The sequence below is a fragment of the Trachemys scripta genome, chromosome 2 (genome assembly GCF_013100865.1).
Source record: "Trachemys scripta elegans isolate TJP31775 chromosome 2, CAS_Tse_1.0, whole genome shotgun sequence".
Lineage (NCBI taxonomy): Eukaryota > Metazoa > Chordata > Testudines > Emydidae > Trachemys > Trachemys scripta.
This window is the reverse complement of record NC_048299.1, coordinates 160,068,679-160,084,285: the sequence shown is the minus strand read 5'-3', so window position 1 is coordinate 160,084,285 and position 15,607 is coordinate 160,068,679.

Genomic DNA, 15,607 nt, shown 5'->3' with positions numbered 1-15,607 from the left:
GTGAAAAAGAGGAAGAATTAATAAAAGCCAGCAAAGTGCTTGGTTAGTAGAGCTTCTCGCAGTGAACACATCACAGTGTCTGAAGGAATCCTAGTTGTGAAGCTCCACATCAGGAAAACTTTATTAATTTCCAGTGTAGCACACAATTTAATATAATTGCAAATAAAACTTCTTATAAATAAGCCTCAACGTTTCTTGTGGTCTGGTAATTTCCCAATATTGCACCTCAAACTAATCAGGTAAAATGTGATAATCCCAGTGGGAAGCAAAATCTAATTATTTTAGTCAAGCAATGCAAAATAAAACAAAAGCAAATCCTCATCAGAGTGTACAGGATGGGGGCAATTTCCAGATTACATCAGCATAGGGAATCCAACCTAAAGGGGCAGAAACAGTTTATATCCAAAAACCTGCTAACCATTTCTTATCATGTTCACTACTTTATCTTAATTAAGTCACTTACATTTTGGTTCTCTTTTAAAGCTTTTTTTCTCATTTAGTTGCCCCCACAGTTGTGAAGGATTCACAATTTGACATCAGAAGAAAGTGAGCTTTCCTCTATTTAGGGCCCGATTTGGCAAAAATTTACTTGTGTGACTAGCCCTCCCTCATGTTCTTTGCACGGTGGGATTATGCTCTTTTTCCATTGTATATTCTTCGGGGCAGGGACTGTCTCTTTGTTATGTGTTTGAACAGCATTGTTTGCGATGGGGCTGAGCCTCTCAGCACTACTTCGGCACAAACAGTGAATAATAATGACACTCCCCTTCTCCCACTACCTCAGCTTGGGTGGACTTCGAACCAGTCTGTCTGGGATTGCTGTGCAATACAAAGAGAAGCTGTCAAATTCAAATTATTCGATTTGCGCTCTACTGTGAAACCATAAATCAATCTATTTTTGAGAAAAACTGGGCTCAAGTTGGCTTGCAAGGTTCATGATGCTTAGTGACCCTTTCAGCAAACATTGCTTGAGCTCTGAGTGTGTTAAAATAAAAGCAAATCAGACAACTTTCATGAGATTTGGTGTTTCATTGGGGATATTCCCCACCAGCACTGGTGAACAACACTACTTTTGCACAAAGGTGGTGATCTTACGTCTAAGTTGAAAGATATATTCAGATGATTACTAAGGCCCTGCTTCAGAAAAGCTGTGAAGTACGGATAGGATATCACTTCAGCATGTGATTAAGTAGGGATGCTTTCCTGAATTAGATGTTTAGTCTCTGAGCAATTTGCAGCAGGGACCATTGTTTTATGTCTGTTTACAGTACACAGTGGGGTCCTGATCCCTGAATGAGGTTGTAGGAACTGCCACCATACAAATACATAATAATAAATGATTGTGGAAGAGGCTTCAGTTATTCCTATTGGCAGCACTCCTTGACAAATGCCAGCCTGGTCAAAACATTGGAATCAATCCAGGCTTTTTCCAAATGAAGATATTCACATAATCGTATTCTTCCTTTCAAACTAAGTTTTGAGTTTTTCCTTTTTGTAGTAAGTTAGTGCTGAATGTGTCTGAGAACCACTCATATGAGTAAGGTTGCAGCATCAGGCCCTTAAGCAGCAATAATCAACAAATAGAAAGGCAGATCGGGTCTGTTCCCGCTCCCACTGGGGTCAATGGCAGAAATTTCATTGGGCATAACTCTCCTTCCACACTGAAATCAGAATAATTTTATTGATATCAATGTACAATCAGTCTGAGACCAAAATCCATCCCATTGACATCAATGGAAGCAAGTTTGGGCCAGAAATTTGCATCACACCTTACAACGGTGCAGCACAATTCCATTCATTCAACCAAGGATCATAGTATAAGGCCTTGTCTACAATACACAAATTACTTGTGGCTGACAGCAAGTGTCTGCAATGGGTGCGGCTGAACCAGTGCTGCACATGGTTTAGTACAGCTAAACAAATTGTTCAGGACAGCTTTAGGGACCAGCATGAGAAAGGAAGGATGACCCAGTGGTTAGGGTACCAGCTGGGGACTCAGATGAGCTGAGTTCAACTCCTTGCTCCACTGCAGGCTTCCTGAGTGACTGGGGCAAGTCATTTAGCATCTCTGTGACACAGTTCCCCATCTGTAAGTCAGGATAACAGCACTGCCCAACCTCACAAGGGTGTTGTGAGGATAAATTCATTAAAGATTGTGAGATGTTCAGATATGATGGTAATTGGCACATGTAAGTACCTAAGAGTTTATATACTGTGACAAGATGGTCAATATAGTATGGTGGGTCCTGCGCTTTTCTTGGTGGGGGGGGGGCCTAAAATACCACCCCTTACCCCTGCTCTTGGGGCACCAAGGGCCCCACTAGTGGCCCAGGAAGGTGGTAAAGGAGGGAAGCGGGGGAGGGGTCTGGGTTTGCTCCTCACTCTGAGTCCCAGCCCCTCTCAACCCCTGCAGGTTCTTACCCTCTTCTCCTTTTGGTGGGGTACCTTCAGGTCCTTAAACGCTGGGGGAGGGAATGTCCCTCCCCTGCTGGTGCTGGGTCTCCCTTACGCCGGTTTTCTGTTCCTCCAAGTCTACCAGCATGGCTCCAGTCCTCTCTCCTTCTTCCTTCCCCTTGACTGCCTGAAGCAGGGGGTTTTATTAGGTTTCTAATAGGGCCTTAATTGATTACAGGTGCTCCAATTAACCTGTAGCAACCCTCCCTAGTCTACAGGGAACCATGCCTTAATTAACCTAGGGTTTATATACTTCCCTTCTACCACTTCCCACTGCTCCCTGGCCCTCCTGTATCACAATACACATGGAGACACTCAGAAACCTTAAGATGAATTAAATAAAGGAGCATAAGTTAAAGTGCATTTAATTCCCCCTGGTGGATGCTCTTATTCAGAAGCAAAATGGTCTTAGTTCACCATAGGTTAGCTTTAATTTATACATATTAACTTCAAGTCTTTAGTTAATTCAGCATAACTCCCTGTGTAGACAAGCCTTTAGATCAGGGGTTCCCAAACTTGGTTCACGGCTTGTTCAGGGTAAGCCCCTGGTGGGCGGCAAGACACTTTGTTTACCTGAGATTCCACAGGCACGGCCACTTGCAGCTCCCAGTCAATTCCTGGCCAATGGGAGCTGCGAGCGGCCATACCTGCGGTCACTTAGATAAACAAAAGTGTCTTGTAGTCTGCCAAGGGTTTACCCTGAACAAGCCGTGAACCAAGTTTGGGAACCCCTGTTTTAGATAGAAGCAACTTATTGAAAAAAAATGCGAAGCAAAGCCTGGAAAGCTGCTAGCTGCTTGTCTCAAGAATACTGCTAAGTGCCTTATATATTGTAATCATTCCAGTTCGCATATGCTCTTTTTATTTGTTTAGGTACTGGCAGCTTGGCAGACAATACAAAGACAATGAATGAAAACTGTACATTGGTTTCTGTATTATGAATATTTACAAAAAGAAAAGGAAAGAAGCCCCCCAAAAGGAAAATAAAAGAGGAAAACAGAACAATTTAAAGTTGAATGTGTTCTACATTTACTTTGTTAGTTGCATGATAGCATTTATGGAGCTATGCCTTAAATTAGAAAAGCACTGAAGCACAGACTTAGCTTTATGTACGTGGTGAAGTCCCATTAGTATCAATCAAACTTAAGCACATACCTGAATTAAGGCCTTAGTTTGTACATATTTGTATCTATGAAATGCACATTACTCCTAGCATTTGCCTATATATTTCATAAGAACATAAGAACGGCCATACCAGGTCAGACCAATGGTCCATCTAGCCCAGTATCCTGTCTACCGACAATGGCCAATGCCAAGTGCCCCAGAGGGAGTGGACCAACAGGCAATGATCAAGTGATCTCTCTCCTGCCATCCATCTCCATCCTCTGACAAACAGAGGCTAGGGACACCATTCCTTACCCATCCTGGCTAATAGCCATTAATGGACTTAACCACCATGAATTTATCCAGTTCTCTTTTAAATGCTGTTATAGTCCTAGCCTTCACAACCTCCTCAGGTAAGGAGTTCCACAAGTTGACTGTGCGCTGTGTGAAGAACTTCCTTGTATTTTTTTTTTAAACCTGCTGCCTATTAATTTCATTTGGTGACCCCTAGTTCTTGCATTATGGGAATAAGTAAATAACTTTTCCTTATCCACTTTCTCCACATCACTCATGATTTTATATACCTCTATCATATCCCCCCTTAGTCTCCTCTTTTCCAAGCTGAAGAGTCCTAGCCTCTTTAATCTCTCCTCATATGGGACCCATTCCAACCCCCTAATCATTTTAGTTGCCCTTTTCTGAACCTTTTCTAGTGCCAGTATATCTTTTTTTTAGATGAGGAGACCACATCTGTACGCAGTATTCGAGATGTGGGCGTACCATCGATTTATATAAGGGCAATAATATATTCAAAATATATTTCAAAGCAAATATTTGGAGATCAATTTCATGGAGAGGGCGGGGACCTCAGTAACATTAATGTACAAGGAGTTACCATTTACCTGATCATATTAATGATATGAGTTTACACTAATGGCAGGCTAGGAGAAGGTTTTGTAGGTCCTTTTCTAAGTATTCCAGAGTGAGGATTTGGTTTTGGTGAAAATGGAAATAATTTTTAAAACAGGTCAAACAACTCAACAAACAAGTCTATCACTTAATGATATCAGCTGATTTGTAATTAGGATGTCTCTTTCTCCTGGTTCACTACCCATGCTCTGAGTTGTTCAGTCCTCCTGCTTTTTTGTTTGTTTTTTAAATATACACTCCTTACACTGACTATTTGGACACAAAGAAATATATACAAGCTCACCAGACAGTTTCTGAATCTTCAGACGACAAGGTAAGAGCAATGGATGTCATGAACCTCATTCTAACGGTGACTGGGTATTTGTCCCTGTTATCGTTTTACTTTTATATTAGATCAAGTCTCACCTACTTTGACAGTGAGGCAGAAGACATGATGTCTGAAATGTTATTTTGCTGCAAAAACCCAAAGCAGGTTGTTTTCCCCTTCAGGTTGAAAGATGGTTTTCTGTGGAAACATTAAAATAAAAACAGCCTGTCATTTTCTCTGGAAATTTTAAGCCAAAGTGCAACATATTCTGCATAAAAAAAACAAGCAAACAAAAAAGTAAACTCTGAAAATAGGAATTTTCCCCAGTTTTACTGCCAGTGAGACTTTTTTTTCATAGCTCTAGGCACATACTGTATACATGCAACTGAAGCAGAATGTGAGGCCAGCTTGGAAGGCAACATAAAAATAATGTTTTGGGTAGTAATGAGAGATGTAGATATGATTTGAGCAGCAATTAATAGTGGGTTCAAAGCCAGAACTTCATGGGTAGCAAATGTATTTCTTTTAAACCACAGTGACAAATAACTGCTTCTAAAAAAGACAATATGTAGGTTAATACATAAATCACACACATTCCCATCATACTTAGAGATATGGCATGTTACATAAGATGAGGTAACATTGCCATCAGGTCATACAGCAATCTATATTTTAAACTCTTCTTTTCATATTTGTTTAAAGGGTACATGAAAAACGGGTGACTTTCTGACAGAACAACAGCAGTTAGTAAGCATTCGGCTGCCAGCATGTTTCTGGCTTTGACTCTGTTTCTCTTCAGTTTTGTTTTGTCCCCTTGCATTTGGAAGCATGGAGTGGGCCGGATTCATTAGATGAGAGTGGCAGCTCCGTGGGCAGCCAAACAAACTGTTAAAAGGCTTTCAGTTTATTTAATTCATTTGTGTTATTGTGATCACTACATAGCTCAGCACTGAATGCACAGTAGCATGTTTCAATGCCTGGAAGTAAAAGTGATTCGTGTGAGTGTGTGAGAGAGAGACACTATGAATTAAATATTTATTCATTATTCAGATGTATCACCTGGGATTAACTACAATACTGTGTGAACCTAATTCAGAGCTCCTTCTGAAACACAATTTCCCATGGACTTAAATTCACTTGAATTTCTTGTACAAGGAGTGCTAGATCCGACCCAATGTAACAGAGAAATCTACACACCCAAATAACTATGGGCCAGATTCAGGCACATTAATACTTTATTCCATGAACAGATCCACTATGGAGTAAGGTACTACTCTGGAGTTTGGGCAAGATTGTGATAGACTTTCTTATTAAATATGTAACTCTTTACATTTAAAAAGCGACTTACTCCATTAATGACAATTAATTATTAGAAAAGTATTACTGATGAAGTGTATGTAGAAGACAAAGCAAAGGTAATAAAATTGTTAACTCTCAGGGGTCAAATGCTTTTCAGACCATTAATGTCAGAGGGACAGCTCTGTAACTTAGAAAAAAGAACGGGAGTTGCTTATGTAGCTGTGAGCTTTCCTCGAGCTTGTCTAATTTTTTCAAAGGAGGTTAGTGAATTGACCAACCCTCTGAAGAAGATACCTCATCTGACAGCTATCAAACATATACAAGCAAGTTTCCAAGCAGGGGCAGCTGTTGTGTCTGCAAAACCACACATTTATCCACGCAAATTAGGTAGTTAGGATCACAGGAGCCTGACTCACACAAGCAAATGATTATTTGTGTGGGCAAATATAGAAAGCACAAGTGTATGTGCATTTTCAGGTGATTAATCTTGGTTTGTTCATTTCAACGTATAGTCCTAACTGTGAAATGAAAAGGTTTTTTACTTGTCAGGACTTGCAATCAGGTTTGTCTCTTTCAATGGTTGATGAACAACATCAAAAACAGTTCAGGAAACTGCAGTCATTGCACTGCTTCAGGTGCATGGGATGTGGGAAACAGACTGAGGCTACATCTACACTACAGGGGGAAATCGATTTAAGATACGCAAATTCAGCTACGTGAATAGCGTAGCTGAATTCGACATATCGCAGCCGACTTACCCCGCTGTGAGGACCGCGGCAAAATCGACCTCCGCGGCTTCCTGTCGACGGCGCTTACTCCCACCTCCGCTGGTGGAGTAAGAGCGTCGATTAGGGGATCGATTGTCGCATCCCGACGGGACGCAATAAATCGATCCCCGAGAGGTCGATTTCTACCCGCCGATTCAGGCGGGTAGTGTAGACCTAGCCTAAGACACATCAGACATTAGTTCTTTGGCCAGCTCTGCTTCTGATTCACCTTGACAGAGTGAAGTTTGGCCCTAACACTCCATTTCTATTTAAACAATTGTATTATAACTTGTGTGTGTATGTTAAGAAGGGAAGAATGGATATTGATAACAACTGTGCTATTCACTAATGGCATGTCTATACTGCCCCGCAGTTCGGACTAAGGGGGTGTGAAGAGCAGGGCTAGCCAATGTGCTGTCCTGTAACTCCCCCATGCAGATACTATAGACTGAGGTCCCAAGCTCACACTAGTGTAGTCCTCTTTGACTACTATTCACAGTTATTCACACCCCCTTAGTCCAAACTCCAGGACAGTATAGACATGCCATTAGATGTTTGAAAGATCCAGCTGCTGGCCTGGCCAGGTGGGCGGGACCCCTGGGGGGAGGAGGAGGGGCTGGGGGGCCTGTGGCAAAAGTGGACTGGTCAGGGCCCCTTGGTCCCCCATATTCCGGCCCCCCTGCAAGTACACCACTTCCGAAGGGAACAATTTATGGCTAAAGTAAAGGATTCTTCTTCTTCCATTTCTTGGGACAGCACAGCCCTCAGACCAATGTCGGAGGCATCCGTCTGCAGGACAAAAGATTTTGAGAAAGGGTGGAATAAGATGGGCTCAGAAATCAGTTGGTCTTTCAATTTCTTGAAGGCTGGTTGTGCAGTCCCAAGATCACTGGACCTTCTTGGGGGGCTGCATCTTTCACCAGATTATCAGCGAGTCCACAATCATGGTAAAATATGGAATAAACTGCCCATAAAATGCCACCAACCCCAGGAAGCATTGTACCTACCTCTTTGTGGTGGGTTCACAACATTCTTCTAGAGCTTGGATCTTTCCCACCAACAGGTGCAGGTACCCTCTCCCCATTGTATACCCCAGCTACATCACCTCTTGATTAGCTAGGTGGCACTTGGCAGGATTAGCAGTAAACCCCACACTTTTGAGGGCCTGGGAGACCACCCCAGCATTGTTTTAAATGCTCATTCCAGGAATTGCTATAGATGACAATGTCATCGATGTATGTGGTTGCATACTGGTCATGAGGCCAAAGCACTTTGCCAATCAGCCTTTAGGGGGTAGCTGCTATGCCATTAGCCACATGGCAATGTATTAAATTGGTACAAGCCAAATGGCATGTCAAGGGGATCAGTCAGTAACCCCTGGTTAGGTCGAGGGTGGTGATCTATCTGGAAGCTCCCAACCTTCAACAATTCATCGACTCGCAGCATTGGGTAGATGTCAGATATGGACATTGCATTGACCTTCTGGAAGTCTAAGCAGAATCTGGTTGTCAAGTACTGTTTAGGTACCATAACCATAGGGCTTCACTACTAGCTGTTAGTCCTTGACCACCCCCAGGTTTAACATAGCTTGGAGTTCCTTCTGTACTGTTTCCCACTTATGTCTTGGCAAAAGTTCTCTCTTACCTTTTCCCCTGGTTTGGTCATTATATGATGAAACACTAAGTGAGTTTGTCCTGGAACCCACAGAAAAGGTCACCAAAAGGGACTGGGAGAATTTTTGAATCTGCTGTTTTTGTTCTACCTGCAGATGTTCTCCTACTGGGACTAGGTCAGAGATGGAGGTCTATGGGGACCTGGGACCCAAATTCCTGTTCTGGGGGAAACAACATTACCAGAGGCTTCCCAAACTTTCTAGGCCTTTAGCAGGTCGACATGGTATGCCTTAGTATCTTTCATCTTATCAGATTGACAAATGGCATAGTTTACTGCTCCAATTAGTCTGATCATGTCAAAGGGGCCTTGCCATCTGGCCAACAATTTGGATTTCTAGGTGGGAAGCAGAAGTAACACCCAGTCCCCTGGTTGGAACTCATAAGCATAGGTTCCCTTGTTGTATGCTTGTGTGTGTCCCTGTCGCACCTTGACTAGATTATCTCTTGCAAACTTGTATAAGGCCTTTAACTTCTCTCTCAATTGTAGCATACACTGTACCAAGTTCATGGCCTTGGAACTTTGTTCCTCCCACACCTCCTGAAGGAGCTCTAGTATTCCCCTTGGCTGTCCCCCATATAGCAATTTGAATGGAGAGAACCCCGTTGATGCCTGAGGTACTTTGCAGATGATGAACAGGAGTGGCAGAATTAATTGGTCCCACTGGTGAGATTCCAAAGCTACGAACTTCTGCAGCATACTTTGCAAGATCTTATTAAATCTTTCTACCAGTCCATCAGATTGAGGGTGTCAAACCAACATTCTTAAGGTTTTTATTTTCAACAGACTACATAGTTCCCTCATAAATCAGAACATAAAGTTGGTGCCCTGATCTGTGATTATTTCCCAAGGGATCCCCACCCAAGCAAATATTTTCATGAGCTCTGAGACAAGGGCCATTGCCTTTGTGGAGCTGAGTGAATCACCTTGGGGTGTTGCATGGCATTGTCTAATATGACTTGTATGTGCTGGAATCCAGCTGCACTCTTTTTTTCCAGAGAGTCCACCAGGTCCATGCCAATCCTCTCAAATAGCGTCCCTACCTGGGGGAGAGGTATCAGCGAAGCCCAGGGTACCTTCCTTTGATTTGCCCACCGAAATTCTGGGCAGGAGATGCCTTACTCTTGCACCTCTTGGTGGATGCCTGGTCAATAAAAATGAAGAGTCACTCGGTTGAGTATTTTCTCCTAACCAAGGTGTCCCACACAGGCTATGACGTGTGCTAGGCATAGTAGTTTTCTGCAGTACTTCTTTGGGATAATCAGCTGCATTTTAACTTCTCCCATCAGGTGGTATTTCTCTGCTTTCTATATTTTCTCTCCCTCTAGCTTAAAGTGTAGCTAGGGCTTCAGGAGTTGAGGTACTATCACCTCGCCATTGACCCACATGACCTGTTCATAGGCTCATCCCAACATTAAGTCATTTCTTTGTTCTAACACAAAATGTGTGTTGTCTGAAAATATGTCAATCTCTGGTGGCTCACTCTTGTTTTCCCCACTGGGGAAAAAAACACCCTGCCCCAGTCGAGGCATCTTCTGTGGGGTCGATGTTTCATCTCCTGGGTATTCTTCCACACCTTCACCTGCTAAGGCTTGCAGATCTGCCATCTCTCCATATCCAGTGTCACTGTTGGTTTCTCCAGGGGCTCCTTGTTCTCAGACCTCATCAGGTCTCTAAAAAACCTCCAATCTTGCCTGATTATCACTGTATATGCAAGGTTTGGGGCTACCTTACCACACTGATCTCCTTACTGTGGTGTCGCACCGTGAACTGCACCTTCTTTGTGAGGTAAGGGCACACATCCCCATGGAAGCATTGAAAATAGAAGGTGCCCGTGGGAACTGCTTCAGCCTCCCCCACCCCCCCACACACACTTGCCCTCCCAAACATCTGGCAGGACCCAGAGTATATTAATCCTTGTACCTCTATGCCATTGACCCACATGGATATTAATAGTTTCATTAGACCCCTCCTGCAGGCCTTAGATTCAGCCACCCATATTTGGTTGTAGAAGCAGTCCATGTATGGGCAATCATGACAGAAGTGGCTGGCTCCCCCAATGCCTGACTTTGAGGGGGCTCTGTCTGGTCTTCTGCAGCTCCCACCTGCTTCCGGGAGGGGCTGCACCCCAAAGCCCCTACATTTCTTAATCCTTGGTCCTATTGGAGATGCATCCCCACCGGCCACTCTTGAACTGCAACTCTATCTTTGCTGGGCCGAGGAGGCCCTGTCCTTCTGAACCCTTCCATTGTCTGGGCTGGTTGAGGCAGGGCTGGACAAGCTCCAGGTGTCTCCTCCTGGGCCCTTTGGGGATTTGGTAATTCTCAGCCAAGATTATGGCCTCAGAAAGGATTTCAGGATGGCAGGGCATCACCCACTCTTCCTCTGGCTGAGAGAATTGGTGTAAACTTTTCTAGGACAATTCTTTTTACCTGGGCTCCCATCTTTTCATTGGGTTGGAGCCACCACCTGCAGTGTTCTCTCAGGTGCTAAGCTACCTCCCATGGTCACACCTTGGGTGAGAACTTTTCCTGTCAAAAATCGCTAGCAGTATGTCTTGACGGAAACATCAATGGCATCTAGGATAGCAGGCTTAAAGTAGAGGAGAGTCTTGTACAGCCACTGTGTTGAGACCCCAGTACACTGCCTGGGCCACTCCTGTCAAGTAGGGTGCTTTCTTCGCCCAATGCTGTTCTACCACTTCTGTAACCTTAGTGTGGGGTCTGTAAACCCCATCACACAATTTGATTACTTTACAAAAGCAGAATGCCCTATTGCGCACTTCACAGATAAGTACAAAAACACATTAGATTATTATTATTGCTATTAATTATGTCACTTTGACACATAGCACAAGCCACCCTGTACTTGTATTAATCAAGAATTTCTGACCATGTCCTTATAAAGATCAATAAATTTTATGACTTTGAGACCCTACATTTGTTTACATCATACTGTAGCTTTGTGATATCACTGAAGATACAAGCGCCTAAGGGCTTTAAAATGATTAAATGTTTGGCAGGAATTTGATTTTGAACAGCCACTTTGTTTTGCTGGGGATGTTTTGTTTTTGTTTGGAACACCAGCCATTTTCCTATTTCAAATTTTAACCTAATACAGGGGGTCTCATTGTTCAGGTCACTATGAGCAACCAAACACAAGAGGTGGTATTTTCAAAATTGCTTAGTGTTGGCCTAACTCTGCTGAATTAAATTAATAGTAAAAGTCAATAGGAGCAGAGTTTGCCAACAATGAGTGTTTTTGAAAATCCGACCCCAACTTGGCCATAACTGGGAGTGTCATAGGTAGTGCAGGGAAATCATGACCCAACACACGTATGGTGGGTATTGAACTATCTGCTTATCACTATTCTCCAAAGGAATATCATCATACCTTCACCATACTGATCCCTGAGTACTGAGTTCTTCGCAACTTTGGAATTCGTAGGAATGAAGGCTCAGCAAGCGGCGGCGGCTCCAGGCACCAGGTGCATGGGATGTTGGGAAACAGACTGAGACTCATCAGACATTAGTTCTTTGGCCAGCTCTGCTTCTAAGTCACCTTGACAGAGTGAAGTTTGGCCCTAACACTCCATTTCTACTTCAACACTTGTATTATAACTTGTGTGTGTGTTAAGAAGGGAACAATGGATATTGATAACAACTGTGCTATTCACTAATGGCATGTCTATACTGCCCCGCAGTTCGGACTGGGGTGGCAAGCCGTGGGGGGGATCCTGCCGGTCCCTTGCGAGGGCGGCAGTCAGGCAGCCTTCGGTGGCTTTTCTGCAGGAGGTTGAATCCGCAGGACCGGGGACCTCCCGCAGGCAAGCTGCCAAAGGCAGCCTGCCTGCCGTGTTTGGGGCAGCAAAAAAGCCCCTGTCAGCAAGAGAACAATGATGACCCACTAGCTGCTGGAGATCAGGTAATGGGGCAATAGAATCACAATTGCTGACTAATACAATACTATATTATTTTGTCCATTTCAATCAGGGCTGGCTCCAGGTTTTTTGCTGCCCCAAGCAAAAAAAAAAAAAAAAAAATAGCCAGAGTGCCGCCGCCAAAGCAAAAAACAGCAACAAAAAACGGAGTGCCACCCCTTGAAAAGAGCTGCCCCCAAAGGGCCAGAATGCCACCCCTTGAGAAGTGCCACCCCAAGCGCACGCTTGGAACGCTGGTGCCTAGAGCTGGCCCTGATTTCAATGCTTGTTAAAAGTCCAGTGCTGCAAAGAGCTGAGCACTTCCAATGAGCTGCGTTCTCTCAAGCCCTTCTGACTTCATTGTAAATTTAAGGCACTCAGCCCTTGTAAAACCTGTCCCTAGGCTGGAAGAAATAGCTTAGAGGTGTTAACCTCTGCTTTATTGAAATGCTTAGACTCCCTAAAAGCAGAAATTCATATCCATGCAGATTCTACTTACTCTATTTATCTTTGCGAGATATGTTGTTTTCTCAGGGTGTTTTAAGATGAGACCTTTCTACTAGGACAAACAAATGTCATGGCACTTTTCACAGATGTCAAGGTTTATCTCACTATCCTTGTACAAAATATTATCTTCCTCACGTCTATTTTGCACTGTCCTTTATAATGCTTGCCCAGAAACAACTACATTTCTATAGTACTGTCTATACATTAAGGCTTTTGTAGAATTCTTTGGGAATAACAGAGCTGAATAAATATATTATTATTCCTTTGGGTTTGTGAGAAGAGTGAAAGAGCTTCTCCACTGAGGAAACTGGACTAGCAGAACAGTGATACATCATCAGTGACATGAATTAATGATAGAAAAAACTTGAATGTACCTTATACTAAATTCCATACTATACAGTGAATCCTAATAACAGAAAGAAGCAATTTGTACTCTTTGGCATTTGTACTTAAGGGAGCATAAGGTGATGAGACTTCCTCCTTCCCCTCAACTTTAAGACTCTTCCTAATGTTTGGACAGGGTTGTAGTTTTTATTGTTCCTTGTATCTAGTATTGCTTCTGGAGCTAGATTCCCTATAGGGAATGGGGATAGCTAGTGTGACAGCTGAGTCATGGCCTTACTCTACATCAGTATTGGCAAGCATAGCTGGGTGTGCGGGGAGGAAGGAGCAAAGGGATTCACGTTGACCATCTTCAAAGGCACAGAAGTCGCTCTGCTCCCCCTTTGTTAGCAGAGCCATTGACAGATCTTGACATGTTTTTAGTTTCAATTTTTAGTGCTTTCTTAAATCCCCAGATCCTGGAGTCAGGTGATTATGTGGGAGCATCAGGTTTCTTTTCTTTTTTTTTTTTTAATGAGCTAAGTTTCCAACCCTCATGGTTGTGGAGAAAAGCTGGGAAATGTGAACCTGAGAGACTCAGGAAACAGAAGGCAAATTAAAAATTTGGGCTTTAAATGGCTCAGACCCTTTGTAGATCTGACCCATTGCATTCAAATAGCTCCTTTTGGGATGCTGTGCCTTTGGGATGAGACTGTCAAACAGAATTGAGTCCTCATCATCCACAGCCTATAGGACAGGATAGGAGAAGACACTTTTTGGTTCTGAGTGTGGCAATTCTAGAGCTTGTTCAAGTAATTTCCCCTTGTATGTCTTTAGAAGGATCTTTTTATAACTAGAGCAGTGGACTTTGCCTTCACTATCCATTAAAATGCATTTAATAAGGTATTTGTTAATTTTTCTTTTAAATTCATGCTATTAGCTTGTTTGAAAACAGACTTTTTTTCTTTTGGTTGACTCATTAGCACTGAAATGCCATTTGTAGAAAAGCCCAAGAAAGGCAAGTTTAGGTATTTGCTGACTGTAAAAGCAGATAATTAAGGAAGGACTATAGATGATACAGAACACAATAGCTATAACAGATCCTAAAATAGTAATTAGGGATATGTTCTAGAGATGGGCAGACCCGTTTGAGTAAAATAAAAACTAATTCAAAGTGTCAACCAAAAACTGAAGAGACCTTTCTTGAAAGTCTAAACAAAACACCTGGGACAAGCATGGCTACAACAACATTAAAATTAAAAAGAAAAAAAGAAAAATTTAATTATCTACTTTATGTGGATCTTCTTAGTTTTGGCATAGCTTAAAGAAATCAGTATGGTACTCTTGTAAGCAAACATCCTGTAGGTCTTAATAAAGATGAAGCCAAAGGAGTTCTACAGACATTAACTCTAGCCTATACAATTTAAACCTATACAATTTCAAAGCAAACCTATTCTATGGAATTTTTGAGACACCCAGTAAAAATTTATTGCAGGGATGTTATTCCCTAATAAATTCTATCGGACGGCTCAAAAACTAGAAAAAGTTTGCTGCCACCAGTGTAGTCCTTTAGGTGTCTTTAATGGGTTCAGAGTTCAATCATACATATAATTTATTCAGCCCGAGTTATAGCTATCTTGTTACTCATGTTTCTCTTTGCCTTTCTGTCTATCCATTCCCACCTTAATTTCAACTGTTATATTCTTCTGTTAATAACCAGACTTTGAACAACTTCAGATAATTCTGGATATAGAAGTACCTACCTATCTGGGTAATGCACCCTAGCAATGCCACCTCTGGGGCTGTGTCCACTATGCTAAATGGCAGACAGTGTTGTTTGAGGGACTGCTTTTAAGAGCCATTCTGCTAAGAATAACTTCATTGAAGATGCCAGCAGTGGCTTCAGATAACTGATAGATTCGTGTGGAAAAACTGAATGTTTTCAGGATAACTATTGGTAATCAAGTGGTTGAGGTATATCACAACTGACCTTTGCGAAGCTACAGATGAGTGTAAATCCTGGGAAGCACACTCAATATAAGTTCTGTTCTCAAATACAAAATCATTCAGACATCAGCACTCACATTCAACCTACTCACAGAGAAAGAACAGATATGTGAAGAAATCTATTTCTTATATTGGGCAAGAGGAAACAAGGAGACTACAATGATAATATCATCTTTAAAAGACACAGCTTTGCTGATGCCTTTTTCCTTGCCTGTGTGATTAAAGGTATGCTGGAAAGAGACCAAAAAAAAAAAAAGGGGGGGGGGGGAATTGAATTTGCAAAGAAACCTGGCACATAAAATACATTTGGATGTAAAATGT